Raw genomic sequence first — 19,200 nt, forward strand, 5'->3', positions numbered from 1 at the left:
TATTGATCACAGATCATGTTTGCCTTTCAAACTCTCTTTCTGCTTTGGACTTGACAGATAGTTTCCGTGTTGCAGTCAAGCAGCAAATCTGCTGCAGCCAGATGGAGAAGGGGAGCTGCAGGGAGCAGACTGCCTTGTGCTTCTCCAGGGTAGGAGAGGTCCCTCCTCTGGAGTCACTTGTTCTCCTAAGGCATCGCTCGCTGAGCGAATACTGAAATGTTAAACAGCATCAGATATCATATTTGTATATTTTCAGTAATAGCAAAGATTGCATTGAGTTAAATTAAATTAAAATATGCTTTAGCCTAATTTAGTTCTGCTTTTCCTATTGAAAACCATATACCCCTTTTCAGTAAGTGTCTGTAAATGCGCATGAAAACTGAAAAGGAGGCCAGCAGAGATAGCCTCACTGTTTCAGGTTAAGAAAGATTAAAGAAGCTCTTAGGAGAATGACTTAGAAGAAACTTTGCAAAATGGGAAGGTGATATTTTATGACCCTGCTGACCCATATGGATGTAAAAATACCATAATTAGTGACCTACCCTGAAAGTAGATCTGGCTTTTTCATGATACTCTAATTCTCTCAGTTCCCAGAACCTGCCTGAGAATCTGGAGTAAAAAGTGTGCTTAGTTTAGTTAAGGCTGTTTGCTGTGGCACCCCTTGTATATGTTCTATTCCTCTTTTGCATACTCTCTGAAAAATGCAAATGCCCCTGCCTGACACAGGAGGCAAAATGTTTCCCTGTAATCTCCACCATGTTCTCAGGTTTTTGAGCTGGTAAATCTCCTTGTGCTTGGCTTTACAGCTGTCTGTTAGACTTGTTAAGATCTTCTCCTTTTCCCATTTAGTTAAGGATTTCATAGTTTTTCCTCTTTTCATGCTTTTTTTGAATAAGGATTTTAAAGTTCTGCTGTGTACTTCAGGTGAGCCATGCCTTTCCCACTTTGTCACACTCTCACCGTACATCCAGGTTCATCCTCCTTCTTGGCATCAAGTTTAATAACAAAACGCCCAGGAAGATGGTACAAACACTTATCCAAACTTGTGTCTAGGCTTGGTTGCCCTTATGGTTGCTCACTCCAGAGAGATTTGTCCCTTCTCTCCTCAGATGATCACTCCCTTTGTGTCTGTGTTCTGTTGGGTTTAACAGCAACAGCATCTTCCTTTGCATATCAGCTGAATTTCCCTAACCGAAAAAGGAACATCAGCTAACAAGGCAGGATGTTTCAGGCAAAGAATGCTGAAATATTTTAAATGCTTAGAGAAAAATCATGACATGGGGCCCTATAGTGCACAACTTTGAGCTTGTGTGGCAGAACAGGCAATCATTAAAAATCTCTCATTTAAGTGAAACATCTACATTTTAGGGATTTAATGTTCAGCCTCTGCCATCCTGTCATGGTGTGCAGAGATCACTTTGCTTCTTTCTGGATATGATTTGGCTCTTAACATTATTCCTATCATTTTTGTTAGTCTCCGTGTTTATGACTTATTGTCATTTAGGCAGCTGAGATTTCTCATTGTCTTCAGAATTCATGTAATAGGTTGGTGTTGTTTTCAGCTTTGTGCACTGGGGAAATTATTCTTTCCACACATAGCTGCACCAAAACTTTCTTAAAGGTGCTTAGTAAAGACATGAAGCAAAGTGTTATTTACCACCTGGCTCACCTGACAGCATTCTCTGGAAACTCCTCAGTGCGTTGCCAGCACTGTGATGACTGTGTCTCAGAACCGTGGCTAAGCCCGATGGGAGAGGCTCTCTCCATTTTAGTAGTCATGTCACATAAGCAGCTGGCAAGAGTCACCATTTGAAGAAGTTCTTATGAGGCTGGGAATAATTATAGTTTAGGTACTGCCGCTGGTTCGCGATGTCATGCTCAGGAAGTCACGTCACTTCCCTGCTCCCGCGTGGTGGTGACAGGTCCTGCTCCTTTCAAAGGCGTGTTGAGAGGATCAGTTAACGCTTTTCCATTATTTGCACTATATTAAGTATGAAGTGTCTCTATGGCTAGCTGCTACAGGAATAGCAGCCCAACACGCTGGGCTTTTTGATCAGGCTCTTCCGCACCAGCCTGGTGGCCACCTGTCCTCCGAGAGGTCTGATCCTGCCCCTCTTCACAGGGAAGTAGAGTCTTACTCCCGCTGAGAGTATTTGTTTAAGAGGATTTCCTTTCTCATGCAGGGACAGCGGTAGCCATGCCAATAAGGGTGGGGGCGATTATGAGAGATTGACTGGTGGAATATAATCCCTGCACGATGCTGATCGGATCTGGTGAAGATTGTGTTTCAAAGGTAGCAGCTCATCCTGCTCCAGGAGTGGCATTCCACCCATAAATAGGGCTTTAATGAGATCCGACAGGCCTGATTTCTCTGGTGATACAGTAAAACAACACGACCAATTCTGATGGTTTGGGGTCCTGACCTTTAACAAGGACTTGCAACATAGGGCAAACTGCCCAAGAGGGATGGAGGGGCAGGAGGCCAGGGGGACAAGGTCGGCAGATAATGAAGTGGTCAGCATTGGATTTCTGTCACTCACAGTGCTTAAGTACAACAGTGAGGGACTTGAGTAAAAGAAACTGTGAAATAGCACATAGAGAAAATAACAGAGACCAGGGAATCCGGGAGGATTTCAGTTACCTTTCACTGTGAACTCAAACAGCCAAGTGACTTTGGTAATGAAGTAGGGGAGTGCAGAAATCATGCAAAGAGAGAGAAAGAACAATGAGGGAGTAAGACAGATTAAAGCAAGCAGAGAAGGAAATCCAAGGGGACTCATCATTTCAGCACATGCTGCAGTCAGGTGCTGAGACCCAGAGAGAGGAGAGGAAGCAGCCGCAGCAGCACAGCGGAGGTCTGGACCCAGGGGTGGCTGAAGACAGAGCCCTTGATTTACACAGCCAGTGTTGTGGCAGCTGGTTGTGGCTGTCTGTTTTTTCCTGCCCTCCCTGTCAGGTCAGGATGCTCCTGAGTGCTTCCCTGGCCAAGGACCTGCTTACAGTAATGGTCACAGAGCTTCTGGCTGCTGAGGAGCAATGCCCCAACCGCATGTCCTTCAGCCCCCACCTGGTGATGAAAACTTCTCTGGGGTGGCAGGAGGGGGGTTTGTCTTCTTCTAAGTTCTGTTGTGCTGCTAGGTCTAAATTTAGTGGGACTGTTAGCTGAGGAAACAGCCTTTTTGGTATCAGACTACTTGCTGTGAATTCAAAAAGCAAAACAGTGAAATATAGAGGAAAATCAGACCTTTTATTCAGAATGCACTGACAGGTGATTGCATCCAGATTTACCATCTATTTGCTTTTCAAGTGTTCTCTTTTAGACCCAGTTTTAATAGAAATAATTCGTTACAGTTTTGCTAATTGGTCTATCTAGGCTACAAATGATAGAAATTAAATGCAGTCAACCCAAATACTGAAGAATTTTGTTACTGCACAGCAGCCTCAAAATTAAGCTGACCAGAAACAAAGGTGAAAATGAAAAAGACTGGCTCTGTTATTCATATCCAGACATGAACATGTAGCGGGAGGAGCCATTCTTGCTCCTGATGCTCGACGAGCTGCTGGTCTCTTCCAGGACTCCAGCCACCACACAGCACTTCCAGGGTAGAAGTGTAGCGGGAAGAGCCTTTCCTGCTCCAGAGGCTTGACGAGCTGCTGGCCTCTCCATGCCTCGCACCAGAGTGAGCTGAGGTGCCTTCTGTGGGTGTGTGTCCCACCTTTATTGGCCCCCTGGCCTTGCTCATGCCCAATAGGGGCCTGTCCTAATCAGGCACAGGTGGACTCACACCCCTCACTGGCAATTCAAGGCACCTGATTTATCTTATTTCTCTACATGAACAGGTTGCTAGAGAGGATGCTTAAAGCAACTGAAATGATAAAATATTTTTTCCTCATCATCACTTAAAAATACTTTAGACTCAGTAACCCAAGCTAATTTTATTTACATGAAGAAAAAAAATTGTTTTAGCATTGCTGATCCATTTAGACATGTTCAAACACCCAAAGCCTACAAAGAACAAATTAATTAAATCAGATGTGTACAGTGGTTTCTTATACAGACTAAAATAACCTTTAGTCTCAGCTATACAACTGTAAGAGTGGTTGCAGAGAGTGAGCCCCATCTATATCAGCTTCAGTCAATGAAAGGTTTGCTCTTTAGGGTTTTTTTTCCTTATTTGGGTGTCTTATTGTTGCTTTTTCTCTTTTGTAAATGTGAACACTGAAGCCAGGAAACCTGTTAGAGAGGTGAATTGCTTGATTACACAGCATTGTTTTAATTTGTCTTTGGATGAATTCTCATAAGCTTTCATGAGAAAATCTCCCATTAGAAGCATTCATTTAATTTAAGAACAGTTGGGAGAGGAAGGGTTGAGATGACAGATGGAGACTGTGGGTGTCTTATAAGAGAGAGCTGAGCTTTTTGTATTTATCTTTTTGTTGCACATAGTTGCTGTTCTCTGCTGCTTCCATTTTTTTAATCTGTGCTTTTTTGTGTGTGTGCAGTATTTCTTAGAAATCTCTCCTCTTTTGTACTGTAAGTCTAATAGATTTCATTAGTTTTTCCTGTACTGTGTTGGCTTCAAAACAGAACAATGTAACACGTTGTAGGGATGCAGCTTGCTAAGAAAGCAGAATCAAATAGGCTGTAGATTTCAATCCAGTTTTGAATTGCAGAGTATTTAGCAGAAAAAGATGCTGAAATACAGAACTGATTTCTTCACTAAATCACTTTAGTTTGTCCAGCAAGTGGTATGCACATGCTGGAGACAGTTTTCTGACTGGGCCAGTGCCTGAGCTATGTAATTAAAGGTTCACTGTCAGAAAGTGGCCTGAATCTCACATTTCACTTTTATTAAAATTAGTATAAAAGTAAGTATAAGGTTTCAAAGTGTTGATCTTTGAAAAGCATGTGTATAAGAACGGTAGGGTTTCTGAATGTGAATGTGCAGTTAGTGTTTGTGGCCCAGGCAGCTTGCAAAGCTGCATGAAAGCCAAACACCTTTAATAGAGCAAACCAGCTTGTAATAGGACTGAGGACATGAGCTTTTTTTTATGAACACCCAAAATATCAACATATGCAAATACAGATGCATTCATCTGAAGAGTCCATCTGCTGACAATATTTTGATAATCAGGTCCCTGATTTGTGACTTATGTATCTTCTAATGGTCTTTCAGTTATAACGACAAATGGCTTGTGAGTTTTAATGCCTATGCATTAGGATTGCCAGGCCCCTTCACGGAACTAATTAAAATTTAAAAGTAAAATTAAATACTGTTAAAGTAAGATGGAAAACAGTGAAATGTTTGTTCTATATAAAACTTGCTTTGCTCTGCAGTATAAGAAACAAGCTATAAATATAGGGCAAAAAAATTTCAAACATTAGTCTGACTTGTTCTTACTGTGTTATACATGAATTTATTTGCATCTGTATGTGCTATCCCTAAATTGGCATTGCACATAACAAACCAGTGGATATGAGAAACAAAGTATGTTCTGCGTTCACCAGATTTTTATTACTTTTCCATGGTGTTTTTAACTTTATGTGACCAAACCATAATTCCAGTTTTAGTCTTACCCTTCACAATTTCTGAATGACTTGATCATTCTCTGTTCAAATAACAAAACCTGTCATCTCTTGCTCTGATTACTGCAGACACTTCTTTGTGTCATCCCACATGTTTCAGTCCATATAAAGAAAGCCATAACAGGCTTGCTTAGTATTTGATTTGTCCGTTTTATCCCTTCAGATCTCTTGTTCTTTCTCCATCCCTCCTTCCTAACAAGTCAAGATTCAGGTTCACCACCTCCAGTCCTTCCCCTTCCTGTTCAAGTTCATGTTCCTGTGGTCTCCCTATCAGCTTCATCAGAGATTGAACCTCTACACTTACTTCTCGTATTCTTTTAATCTCATAAAAACATCTCTGTACTTTCTTCCATCTGTATCATCTATATCACTTCCTACAAAGTGAACTGCAAAGCTTCTGCTTTTTGCTCTTTGAAGTCTGTATGGACCTACAGGATATGGCATTTCTTTCTTGAATCTGTCATCTCCCATGACAATTCTGGAGCTGTATTCCATCACTGGAATACTGAGCTCATTAAGGACATACGTGGTGAGCTTGATTCAGCCACTGCTGGTGCTGAAAGGATAGGAATGGACTCGTGCTCCATCACAAACAGCAGCATCCCACTTTACTCTGGGATGGTTGGCAGCATCGTACAGCTGCCTTTCCTCTTGCAGTCTGCAAGGAGACATCCCACCCTGCTTAGGTCCCTGGGATCCCAGACCTGCTCCTCCCCTCATCAATACCCCAGCTTGTAGGACACACTGACCAGCATCCAGACTCCTCTTCCTTCCTCAGGGAATTGCTTGCTCTGTTATTAACTCTACTCCAGCAGATTTTCCAATATCATCTTCCCCAATCCTGGAAACCAATATCCTGTGACCCGCTGTCTTTATGAACAGATGGGTAGACAGGGACATTCTTCTAGCTGTCTTGTCCTGCTGTCCTGATTTATTACTCTTTAAAATAATAAAACGTTAAAAAGGTTGAACCTGAACTGAAGATATAACTATGACCCTATTAATCAAACTGTTGGAGAATTACTTTCTCTTAGGTGCCTTATGCAGTGTTCCACGTCACTAAATGCTGCCCTTGAAACGTGGTGCAAACACTTGAGTATTGGCCCCAGGACAAGCAATCCTGGGTTGCTTCATGTTCTTTGACAGTGTATGGCTGTACCAGGTAACAGACCCCAAGGAAGCACTAGTACAAGCCATGCAGAAAGACAATCACAAGCTGTCCTGGTGTGCTGAGGAGGCAGGAGACTGATGCAGGGGAGCTCTTTGGTCTGGTGATGCAGGGTGATGCCACTGTGCTTCTGAGCACCTCTCATCTGTCAGATTTCATAATGTGGTGCATCATTTAGACACCTTTATGTACGTGTTTCAAATTTGTATGTGGGTCCAGTGTCCAGGCTCAGTGTGTGGGGCTGGTGCACGGGGCTGGTGCCCAGGCTCAGCATGCAGGCCTGTTGGGCTCTCCTGCTCCATCAGCGATCACAAACATCTCTTATCTCGGCTGTCGATGCCACTCACTTGATGTCTCAGTTCCGGAGCAGAGACGTTCCAGCTGCTATCTGGGAAGGCTCTGGCCCCAAAAAATATTTAGTTAGCAGCCATTCAGTTAAGTGGAATTGACTTTTTATTGGCTTTCCTCTGTACGTCTGCCACCAGCGAAGGCCATTTCCTCCTTCCCTCTTCTCTGCCTGTCAGTCCACTCCACATTCCTATCGGCAGCCGTTAGCTCTGATCAATACTAACCACTGTGTAACAGCTCACGCATGGCTGCCTGAGTTTGCATCGATCAGACCCTTCTTCCAACAGGTAGCTGGCTATTTGAGGCAACGACTTGAGATAAACACCTACTCCTACTTCAGGCTAATTCATTATGGAGGGGTTTCAAGGAGACCCAGTGCCCTGCCTGAGAGCCTCACAGACATCAGAGCCTCACAGCAACTTCTCTCCTGCCTGAGATTATACAAGACCATGTTATTTTCCCCATCCCCTCTGAAATCCAGCCTGTAAAAACAATGCTCTCCAAATACTTTCAAAGTGCCTAGGCTGCAAATTGCACCTCAAACTGTTCTAGTTAGGAAAATGTTGTGGTTTGGAAAATTAAGAACATGAGTGCTGATTGGAAACAGGGATGGAATGAGTAGCTGGGAGGTGGGTGGCTTGTGCCTTATCCATCACAGCTTCTTACCAGCAGACCCTCTTCTGTTGCAGTTTGGTGTCTGGGGGCCGTGTCCCCATGTGCTCGGGTGGGATACAGCATTCCCAGACCCAGCCCCGGGCACTGCTGCAGCTCCCCACAGGAGGAGGCTCCCTGCACCAAGAGGACAGCCCAGAAACTCTAGCAACATCCTGATCCATCATATTATTTTGCTGAAGCATGAAGCACAGTTCAGGATCACAGCTGAGGCCATCGGTCCTGTTCTGGTGCGCTAACATGGCATGGAAATAAAGCACTAAATACGTCAGTGGGAGGAATCTCCCCAGAGCTGATGGGCCAACAGCAGCATCCTGGCAGTCTGACCTGCTGCTGTCCCAGCCTGCCAACATTTAGGAAAGCAGCAACTGTTTTGAGGGCATGCTAGCAGATGTCTCTTCACAGATACACCCCAAACCAGCCCCTGCTTTGCCCCCTTTGGTTTGCAGGCTGGGAGAGAGGAGAGGAGCACACACAGGAGCAAGAGCCTTTGACAGAGGTGAAGAAGCAACTCTAGTCCCGGCTGGTAAAACTCCTGTAGATCAGACACGCCAGCCTAGAAAGCCTTTGGGAGAAGTTATGAACACTTTTTTGACTCAGTTTATACCTGTGCTGCTTGCAGAGGCAGGAGGGCTGCAGGGCTGCTACAGCAGCTACAGACTTTCCGGTGAAATGAGTGTTTATTATTATAGGGTTGATGCTGTTCCCAAAAGGACCTAATCAACAAGTAATAAGGCCTCAAGAGAGCAATTAGAAACCTGAACTTTAACTCCCTTATAACCACAGCATAGAAGCAACTTCTGCCTTGGTTTGGGGCATGAAGCCTGGTATGTTCCCAAGGAACAAATCTGACATCTAAAATAACTGCAGATGAGTATTTGAATTTGAGCAGTGAGGTACAAGACCCATTTCTGTGGCAAGGTGAATGTGTGCCTGGTAAAGAGCACTAATGGTTTGCAGGGTTCATGCCCAGGATACAGCCCTTATCTGATTTTTCGAATGGTTCTTTCCAGCTTTAGACAGTCACTAAGGATGTTTGGTGCTGGCAGACCTGCAGCATCTTCCACTCTTCAAAAAAAAAAAAAAAAAAAAAAAAAAAATAATTTCATTTTTCCACTCATAAAAATCACAAAAATATCTCCCTAAATGCAGAAGCTGGGGATATGCAACTTGCTTCAAACTCATTCTGAATACTTTGGATAGGACATTTCAGACAGGAACTTGACATTGAGTAATTCTTGCCATGGAAAGTCATGTGGCTCCGGGAAAGCAAAAAATTGCACAAGAATACTTCTGCCTGGCAGGGCTGTGTCAGTGAGTATTGCCCAAGAGGGCTGGTATTCCTGCCTGCCTGAGAGCATGGAGGAAGCACTTGATTTTGCAGGTCTTTACACAGCCATGGCAACACCAACATGCACCCACAGACTGTTAACATTCATGTTATTGGAAACTTAAAAGAGGTGTGTGTTTCTAAAAATGCTACAGAGTTGAAGTATTTATTTTCAATTTTTTTTCAAACACCATACCGTTTCCCCTGGAAGAACATGTGTCTGCATGCAGAGAAGGGAGCTGTGGCTGTTGTACATTTCCTTTTCAACAGGAACTATGTAGAGAAAGCAAATAATATTATGCTATAGGAAGCCAAGAAGAAAAAAATTCTCACGCACTTACAAGACTAGTTGTTTATTTTTAATTTCTTGACTCTTCAGCAGCCTTAGTGAGTTTCCAGATCACAGCAGGATGAGCAGACTGACATCTCTGTTGGGGTAGCTGGTGTCTTGTGAGATTAGTATGAAGTGCATAATGTTTTGGGGTTTTTTTAACCTATTGGCTATTGTATATCCTCCTTGTTCACAGACCATGAGGTCAGGGATAACTTAAGTCCTTAGTCAGCATCCTCAGCAAGCCTACAGCATGCATCTCACTGTGTCCACCAGAACTGTCCTGCTTGTCTGAGGATTGATGCAAACAGGAGGAAGATGATGCTGGCTGGCTTGGAGACACAGCTAAAGAAGTTGTCAGTGGCACTGCCTGCTACTTCACTGACAGGGACAGCACATGTCCTTTTGCACTGCCTCTTCTGGCCAACTCAAAACTAGTGTTTTTCCTGTTGTGCAGTTGGCAATGCAGACGTGAAAATAATCCTGAATAAACAGTGCAAACCAAGAGAGGTATCGCTGCAGGGGTGAAGCAGAAGTCCTCTTAATTTTCCCTAGGAGAGAGAGAAGGCTCATCCCCTCACTGGGGTAAGGGCCATGTCATCAGGAATGATCAGTGTCACGTGGAAATGGGATAAAACTCCAGGAGCATGCTGCAGAGCAGTGTCCAAGGAAGGCAGTTCATTATACTCCTGGCTTCTCTGGAAGGTACGTGAAGGCTGCTGGTGCTGGCAGGATGCATGTGGATTCCCATGGCACTTGGCCATGGCTGCAGGTACCTGTAGCTGCACAAGGCCTTTGCAGCCAGCAGATCTGGAGCTGTCGAGGTGGGGTCCTCCTCTCTTTGGAAGTGGGAGCACTGAGCCTAGAAGCTCAAGACTCAAGACTCCCAGCTGGGGTTGCTGGGGGTGCCTGCATGTTTCTGCACTGAGCCCACTATGTCATAGCCTGGTTGCAGGCACCAGCAGGGCTGTCTCTGCCAGCCCTAGTGTCTGTCAGAAGAGGAAAGATGAGCAGACCCTGGAACCTGAAGATCAGGGTGAACTTTTAGATATCCCACCCTTAAACGAATTTAGGATATTGAAAACTTCATTGATGTATAGGATGGAGCCAGCAGAGGGAGTGAAATGCAGGACACTATATGGTCCATGGAAAAAGGAGGTATTTGGGTTTTGATCCAGGTGTAGCTGGTTCTGTGAGACTTCTTAAATCCATAGTGTGAGTGCACTGGCTTAGTCCAGGGCCACGGGTAATGTGGGTATGGAATGATGGAGGAGAGAAAGGCTGTCTGTTGTATCATTAGCAATGTAAAAATAGAAAGTTTAGGGGCTAACACTGTATGTTTTCAGTATGAACAAGGTATTCAGAGGAACGTTCAAAATAATTTCTTTTCTGATGAGTATCTGAGTGCTGTTCCCTTAAGCAGGTTGATATGCTTTATGTTTCAGTTGTTCTGGCACTGTTCACATGGTCTGGTGAGTGACCATGTGAAATACTGAAAATCCTTAAACAAAGAATGCTGATGTCCCTCTCTTATTCTCTTATGCCTCCTAAATATCCTGGTCCTGGCATTAGCTTGAGCACTAAATATGGATATACTTGTTTACAAATAACTTCTTGGTGATTTCTTAGTTAACTTCTTCATAAAGAGGAATTTTTCAAATGGATGAGCTCTTCACCATCTATTTAGGATTATTTTTAGTCTCATCTTTAATGTATCTTCAAAGACAGAAATACAGTTTCCTCTTTTGATTGAGTGTTGGCCATCTTTGTTCACCGTTTGATTAGAAGAGATTGGGAGTGATCTTTATTAAACTGTTTACAATGTGTGAGCTTCCTTCTAGCTACTTCTGAAGGAGAACTGGTAGGAAAATGCCAACTTTATGGTCAGAGACCACTATGGGACTTGGACTCAGGGGCACAACACATTAATTTTGGAGTTATTCTTCCAGCGTCTCTGCAGGCTGCAGCAGACATCATTTTGTGTGTCACTGATATAATCAAAGTTGTACCTGTGGCTGTAAAGAATAACACAAAAAAGATGCTGTGTTATTATTGTTTACTCAGGCTGAAATTCCTGAACAGTAATACAGTGAAATGCAAATTCTACAGCCATGGGTTGACAAAAGCCCTGTGCTCTTTGCCCTGGCACTAGCATTGTGAACTGTGCAGCACAGCTCTCACCCCAGTGCAGGTTTGGTGCCCAGCTGCTTCCTGGGTGAGAGTTACATTTATGTGAATTACCAAAGGTGTCTAGGAGCAGAGAGAGGGGGCTCACTTCATTTTCTATCCTGAGGAGACTTCTCTTGCTGTTGTCCATCTAGCAGAAACTTCCCATTTGCGTGTGCAGAAAGATTCCCTTAATTATGGCTTGAACCTTTGTGGTATGGTTGTCTGGTGATCCATTAGCTCTGATTCTCTTTTTTTTTTGCTGGAAAAGAAAATTCAGTGCAGAGGTAGTATGGGATACAAAATTTCATGTGAATGGCCAGCAGCATCCCAAAACTCAGTGTAGGGGACTCCCAGGTCCATACACCATTCCAGGTGTTCAGGTTGGACTTAGCACTTTCCAGGGCTGTTGAGAATTTTCCAACTTTTTACAGCCTCTTCTTTCTAGTATCCTGTGTCAGTTTCAGCCAGGAAACATTCATATAGTTGTGTACACTGTGTTCTTTGTTTTTAGGAGTCTTGGAATCAGTGTCTTTATACCTTCATTTGCAAAGGAGCATTTATTTTAGCAAAATGCAGAAATGTAAGAAGTTGGTAGTCTCAAAAATCATGTTGGATACTGTGGAGTTAGCTTAAAATAAGTTTATCCTCCTTAAAAGGAGAGTATGTTTGTGCCTGGATCAAGCAATTCTGCACCAGTCTTGAACTTGTTAAAGATGAAAATCAGAATAACCACTGCAATACCGAAAAGGTAAAGTGAGAACAAAATGGCATTTGGCCAATGTTTATGAATCACCAAACATGATCATGAAATCATAAGAATATCCAACAAAAGGTAAATAAATTACACAGCCTACTACTTATTTTCATGTACAGTTTGACACAAAAGCTGAAGCCATGAATGATTTATACCTGTTTTAACAATAATACTCATTTTCCTGAAAGATGGTCAGCACTCAGGCTGCTGTGGGCAATGTGCCAGTTGTTGAAAGGTTAATGTCTCAGCAGCAATACATTAAATTATGAATTATACCAGTCCCAAAATGGAAGGTTATTAGCTCAGTATGTTTAATTAGCCTGGCTCGAACTTTGCCATCTGCCAGCACTGCCCATCACTAATGCACGGCCACGTGGAATGGAAAGGTTGCAAATAAGATGCCAGGCACTGGAGACCTTCCACTTCCCCTCATCCCATCCTCCCCTGCCCTGCCTACCCGGGATGTCTGTGTGGGGCCAAAGGCTCATTCAGGTGCCCAGCTCTGGACACGTCCTCCTTCCTAACCACCCAACTTCATCCCAGCCCTGGGAAGGCCCTGCCTGCCCCACAGACCCCACAGGGTGCTGGATGTTCAATGAAGAAAGCCACCAGGAGGGAGCTCTTGCCTTCTCCCCAGTCCTCCAGGCCAGTTCTGCTGCTGAAACTTTTGACCAATGGTTGTAAATCCTCATTGGAGAAGTGTCCTGGGTACAGCACTGACCTTCCCATGAGAGAAGGAAGAAAGGTCAGGGCCCAACAGGTACCTGAGCCATGAACGTGCCAAGAAACAAGATCTCCTGGGGGGCTCTGGGGCTTCAGTGCCTGGGGGCACAGGCAGCACTGGATGGCTGGTGGGGAACAGCAGGGTGTCCTGCAGGCCAGAACTCAGATATGTAGGAAGAAACAGCTCGTGGTGGTTTTATTTGCATAGCATCTCTTGCAGTAACTGTGCAAGGCTATGATATCTAGTTTTTCAATAAATATAATTTTACCTCCTTGCTTTTTTATTTATTTAAATGAACAAAAAGTGAATTCTTTGGGGTTTTTCATTAGTTAAGGTTACATGATACTTTTAAAATATGACACAGTAAGTACTAACATAAGTAATCATTTACCATTGTTATGAGGGTGCTTTTTGGGGGGCTGTGTGTTAAAGCTCATTACAGAAGTGTGCTCTAGAAAGTGGAACGTACAAACATGGGGGAAGAACTGAAGTTGTCAGAAGCCAAACACAATATTATTTTTAATTTCTTCTTTTTCTAGGTAGGATAACCTTGCCAAGGAGGAAAGGAATTTGGACAGCCTCAGCATAAAGGCTATGTAGTTTGCCCTATCTGGACACTGAAATTAAGAGAGAATCTATTCATTCCCCACCTGACACAGCCCACCAGACTTAAAAGGTGTTCTAACCTGCAAGGGAGATTGGGTCAAACACCCACTAATCCACCCCAACCTGTCTACATAACAAAGTCCATTTGATTCCTCTGGCTATCAAGTCTCTACATTTCTGTGTTGGATGTGAAGAGCAAAGGAAGAGTCTGGCAGAAACTAGAAGGTTTCCGAGTTGGCATAAGAGACAACACCAGGTAGAGGCTCAATTTCATCTTAATTTTCTTACGGTAATTATTTCTTCTTCTCCCTTTGAGTTTTTGTGATTCCCTCACATCAGTTAAAGCTTCTGTACTTGTGCTTCTGGAGCAGGTGGCATATTGGAGTGATATGTATTAGGGTAAAAACTGCAGACAGAAATAGAAACTAAATGGAAGATGATTGATCAGAGGAAAAGCAAAGGATGGAGGGAATAAAGTAAAGGGAATGAAAGGCAAGCATAATACCTTGCTTGTGTACTGCAATAATTTCTTATTTTTATATGGTGCCCAGGGTGTACAGTATCTGTTTTACTGAACAAATAGGAATAAAAAAGAATTCTCAGCCCCAAACATATTAATTTATATTAATATAACATATTAATTTATAGTATAGTCAGGCCAGGTGACGGGGAATCATTTTAAGCTTGTGAAGCATGAGTTACTTTCCTTGGCATCTGCACATGCATATGCCATCAGACAGACACCTCTTGGTTTTGTGATAACTTTTTGTAGAAGAAAAACTTCTCTTTTAGGAAGGTTCTGAGTGAGGTGAAGTATCTGAGGGCACGGGCAAGTGTTTTATCTGGAGGGGCAAAGTGGCTGCTGTTTCAATGGACTGTGAAAGGAGTGAGAACTGAACCCCAGCTTGGCAGCAGAGGCATGAGGGAGCACAGCAGATCCCCTGACAAGGGTTCAGGGATGCTCATAGTGGGCCAAGACATGGTGGAGAGTAGAGAGGAAAGAAAAGGACTCAAGAGGAAAAACTGGACCAGATGCTCTGAGCTGTCTAGACCTGGAGTTTCTAACGAGCCATCCAGATGGGACAGCAAGGAGATGACATGAAAAAACTCACCCCAACGGGAGAGTGTTACAGTGCAGGCACAAACCTGCTGTGACCACAGAACCAGGGGAGCAATAGCAAAGTTGTTTTTCAACGCAGTTATTGCCACTTCAATTGCAGTTTTATTCCAAAAGCAAATTCCAAAGTTTTATGTCCATAAAGGTTTAGACATAAACAAGAAAGAAGTCAGGAAAACGGTATGTGCTGTATAAACAGTTCCACTTTATAATTAATGCTGGTGATCAGGGGAGAAGGAATAGCTGTGCATGTGTGGTCATTCAGATTTACTGTTGGTCTTATTAAAACCTGGTTCTGCAATAATTTTATGCCCAGGTAGGGGCAGAAAGAGAGCAGGATGCCCCCAAGCAACCCATAAATAGTGTGGTGAAGACAAAGCGTTTATTACTTAGCTTCACAAAGGCTTTGTAAGTGCTCTCCCAGGGTATGTATACTTGTACCCCAGATGCCAATTCTGCAAATTAGCATGATTTCTCAAAATACTATGTAAACAGAAGTCATTTGAATACTTTATTTCATCAGAGTCCCATATGGAAATGTCAGTATCTTTCTTTCCCTACTGTGGAGTGAGCAGAGGTTTTCACTGCCTGTCTTTTTATTTCTCTTGAAGTATTGTTACCGATGAAAAAAAACTGGGTTCTACAAATAACTCATTTTGCAGGATTCTGTCCCATCTCATTGCCCCTTGCTGTCTCAAGAGCAACTCAGGGGCATAAACTTTCCCTTTTATTACTGAAGTGTGCTATTTTGAATCTTCTTTTAACAGTTTAAATTACTATGCTGACGTTTCGCTGATGGGCCCTTATCATTGCTCATCAGAAAGCTATAGGTTGCTAAAATATTAGAAACTTTCACCATTTTCTCAAACCATTTTTTTGGTATTGCATTTCACACAGAAACCGGTACCTTAATACGATACCAATAAAACAAGGTGATGGAAACCCATAAAATCATGTTTAAATGACAAGATCATTTTCATAGATAAAATATAATGTATAAAAAGGTGATGCAGGGCTAAAAGTAAGTGTTGCTTTTTAAGGATGCCTATTTTCTCCTGTTCAGTGGGATAAAGATATACATTTAATATTAAATTTTGCAGGATATTAGACTTCAACACCCTTACATTAGAAAAGGAGACGTGCACAAGGAGGTGCTGCATTTTCTGGGAGGGAGAAAGCCCTTTTATAGCAGTTAATATATTTTTGTAATCCTAATTGCTTGGACCTGCTGATATTTTGAATTGTAAGCGTTAATTCAGTTGAATTAGGAAAGGAAGTAAAGGGCCAGTGAGGATGATCAGTGGTGCACTGTAAGTGAACATGGCTTCATGGTACTCCATACAGCCACTGTCTGCAAATCTAACAGCAAATCAGGAGAATTTACACCAATATCACACCTTACATGCTCTGCTCCCTCATGGTGAATGTTTTATTCCCATTCTGCAGGCTGGTAAAATAGGACAAAAAGTGGCAGAGTGAGCTTTGAAGTCCATCCCCATATGGCTTCATTTGGGGGCATTTCCAGTGTACCCTCCGTGCTGCTCCGGCTGGTCCTTCAGTGCAGACAGCAAGTCTGTGGCAGAGCTAGGAATAGAAGCCAGGCCCTTGTTCCAAGTCCCAGATCCTCAAGAGTATTTTTAGGCACTTAATACCATTAATTTCGTACTCTTTTTTGGCCAAGGATCTTAGAAACAAAATCATGCTTCCCCCTGAAATAATTTTTAAAATCATACTTGTGCCATTGGATGGGTTTTTTCAGAAATCATGTACAGTTTATCCCTATTTAGGAACAAATGGGTTTCAAAGTTAGTTTGGGGAAGAGTTCTGTGTGGACTGTACTTTTGTGCAGCCTCAAGTTATGACTAAGGATACAGAGGAGATGGTACAGAGTCTTTGTCTTCTGCAAGGCAAACTGCATCCTGTTTGATGGCCCTATGTTTCAGGTTCCTTTTTTGCTGCCTCTGAAAGGCAACATTCTGTGCTTCTGCATCCTCTTTATTTTCTTTGCAACTTCCTCCTCTCAGACACAAAATCTCTACATTTAAAATGCAGCAAAACCCCTGTTCACCAATACTGTAACTCAGACACTGCTGGGACACACAGGGGACCTGGCAGCCCCAGGGAGTGCAGCCCTACACCTCCTGGACCTTCCCCAGCCCCAGAGCTGTGGCCCATGCTCGGGCAGCTCACACCGGCATCTGAAAGCTGAATGAAAAGATAAATACACTGATTTCTACATTCAATCATATTTTTATTACGCCAACCCGGCAAACCCAGTTGAAGCCCTGCTTCTGCATGCTATCTATTATTAATTAATTGATTTCCTATAAGCTCATTATTTAGTTCACTGTGAGGAAGTGCACAGCTTTGCAGGCAGTGGAAGACAGTTCCCATCACAAAGTGCAAACATGTCAAAAATGCCAAGTCAGGCAAAGGCAAGAGAGCAGCACCTGCAGCAAACCAGGCCGTGGCAGGCTCAACCCTAGGGTTACCCCTCACCCCAAGATCTCAGCAGCTTTTGCTTTCCATGTGCTGTCCCCTGGTCACCCCTTTGACCTATCCTACAGGTGTGGGGCCACATCCAGCCCACGTTCCTCCCTGTGGATATCCACTCCTGGACAAGCAGTGACTCCCCTGTTGTTACTACAGGCAGAAGAGGTCCCAAAGGGGGGTGCAGGGGCTGGTCACAGGGCAGCCACTGTGGGGACTGGAGACTGAGGTCTCTCTGCTGTCCAGATGCAGAGGCCACAAGCCTGCTCCAGGCATCCAGGGGCTCCTCTCCCTCGCTCCATCCCACTCCAAGCGGTAAATGTGCTTATTACAGTGCTAATGTCCTGCAAGTGGAATCCTACCTCCAAGTATATTAGGGTAATGAGTTCACACCTAACTAATGGAGACTTAATAGAGTTACTAATAGGCTGCCTTTTCCCCCCACGGTTTATGACCCTGCAGGCCGGAGCCGTCAGGGAAGTCAGAGGCGAGGTTCATGCTCAGCCCCATGGCTGCCACAGCCCACTCCTCTGGCCTCCCGTCCCAGCAGCCAGTTTCCAGGGACCTCATCTCTCCACCTTTCTGTGAGGAAAAATAAACAAGTTTGAGGCTCCTGTGTCTCTATTAAACATTTCCTTTAAACTGCATACTTTGGCTTGCTGCCCAAATGCACCAAGAAGGCTTCCACAGAGCAGCTCGAGTCCAGAGCTCCGCTGCCAGCTTCCCGGGATAAATAACCCCCCAGGAGCGAGCACCTGCGCTGCCGGCTGCGGCCCAGGGTGTCCCAAGGCCTGCCAGAAGAAGCTGATGCAGCCGGCTGGGATCCCCACACCGACGGGGAGGAGAGCGAAAGAGGCGAGGAACCGGCAGCGCGGTTTGCCTGGCTCCGCTCTCTCCGGCACAGACGCGACGTGGCAGCGAGGTGGGTGGGGAGGCGGTGTCTCCGCAGCGGTGAAGTCTGTCCAGTGCCATGGGCCGTGAGGGTTTGAGTCCTAGGTGTCAAGGGGGCTGGGAAACTGCTTTGGCTGGGAAGCAAAAGCAGCCGTATGTTTAAGCCTGTCGCACCAGAGGAATGGCAACACTGGCGTTAAGACGTGTGCTTCACCTGCTGTCACAAGAGGGCTGAGCGTGGGTTCGTCCCTGCCGGCGCAGGGGCCGTCGTCACGCCCCGCAGCAGGGCAGGGCAGGATGGTGCCAGGCCGCAGCGGTGTGCTGGACAGGACGTGTGTCTGGGCTGCCTCAAGAAACGGCAGCGATGCGGTCAGCAGCAGCCCCACGGCACGCGAGGGGCTGGGCGGGCAGGGGGACGATGGCGGCGGGGAGAGGGGCCGAGTGTGGCGGGGAGGGGGCACGGCGGCGGGTGATGTCAGCGTTTCCTTCTGGATGGGTCATGTGCGCCTGCCAGGTAAACAGTCTAGAAATAGATGGGAGGAAGGCAGCGGATGGAGCGTGCAGCCGGGCTGCAGGAGCTCTCTGACTTCACCCTTTCCTCCCCGCTGCTGTCCTCGCCAGAGGCTTCCCCCGCCTTCAGTGCAGAGACAGCCACGGCAGAGTAGTAAAGCAAACCTTTATCTCTGGGTTCCCAGCTTTAAAGCACAGTGCTGGCTCTGAAGGCAGTACTGGCCAGTCCCTGGAGCCGGTGTGTTAATTTTCCAGGCAGTGGTTACAGCAGGCGAGCTTCGTCCCCTCCCCTGCTGGCAGAGGCCAGTGAGAGCCTGGGGTGGGAAGCACCCAGGGGTCTTCCAGCAAAACCTCCTGCCAGCCATCCTGGAGCTGGGAGCCCTGCTGCTCCCTGGGCTGGGAACAGGTTAAAATCCAGGCATTTGTTGAAGAACAGAAGCTGGCTTACGACGCGTGAAGTGTTCCCAGCAACTGAACAACACAAGTGCAGGTACTGAAAGCCC

At 44.8% G+C, this 19,200-nt stretch overlaps 1 long non-coding RNA gene across 1 annotated transcript in view; it reads left to right on the plus strand.

The window, feature by feature from the left end:
* LOC115598934 overlaps nucleotides 1-17,913 on the plus strand; it is a 59,135-nt gene extending 41,222 nt beyond the window's left edge. The window contains exons 2-3 of the long non-coding RNA XR_003988023.1: nucleotides 13,623-13,945; nucleotides 17,759-17,913. This is a non-coding gene — a long non-coding RNA (uncharacterized LOC115598934). The remainder of the gene's footprint in view (nucleotides 1-13,622; nucleotides 13,946-17,758) is intronic.
* Nucleotides 17,914-19,200: the final 1,287 nt, after the last annotated feature.

This window comes from Calypte anna, chromosome 11 (assembly GCF_003957555.1).
Source record: "Calypte anna isolate BGI_N300 chromosome 11, bCalAnn1_v1.p, whole genome shotgun sequence".
Taxonomy (NCBI): Eukaryota; Metazoa; Chordata; class Aves; order Apodiformes; family Trochilidae; genus Calypte; species Calypte anna.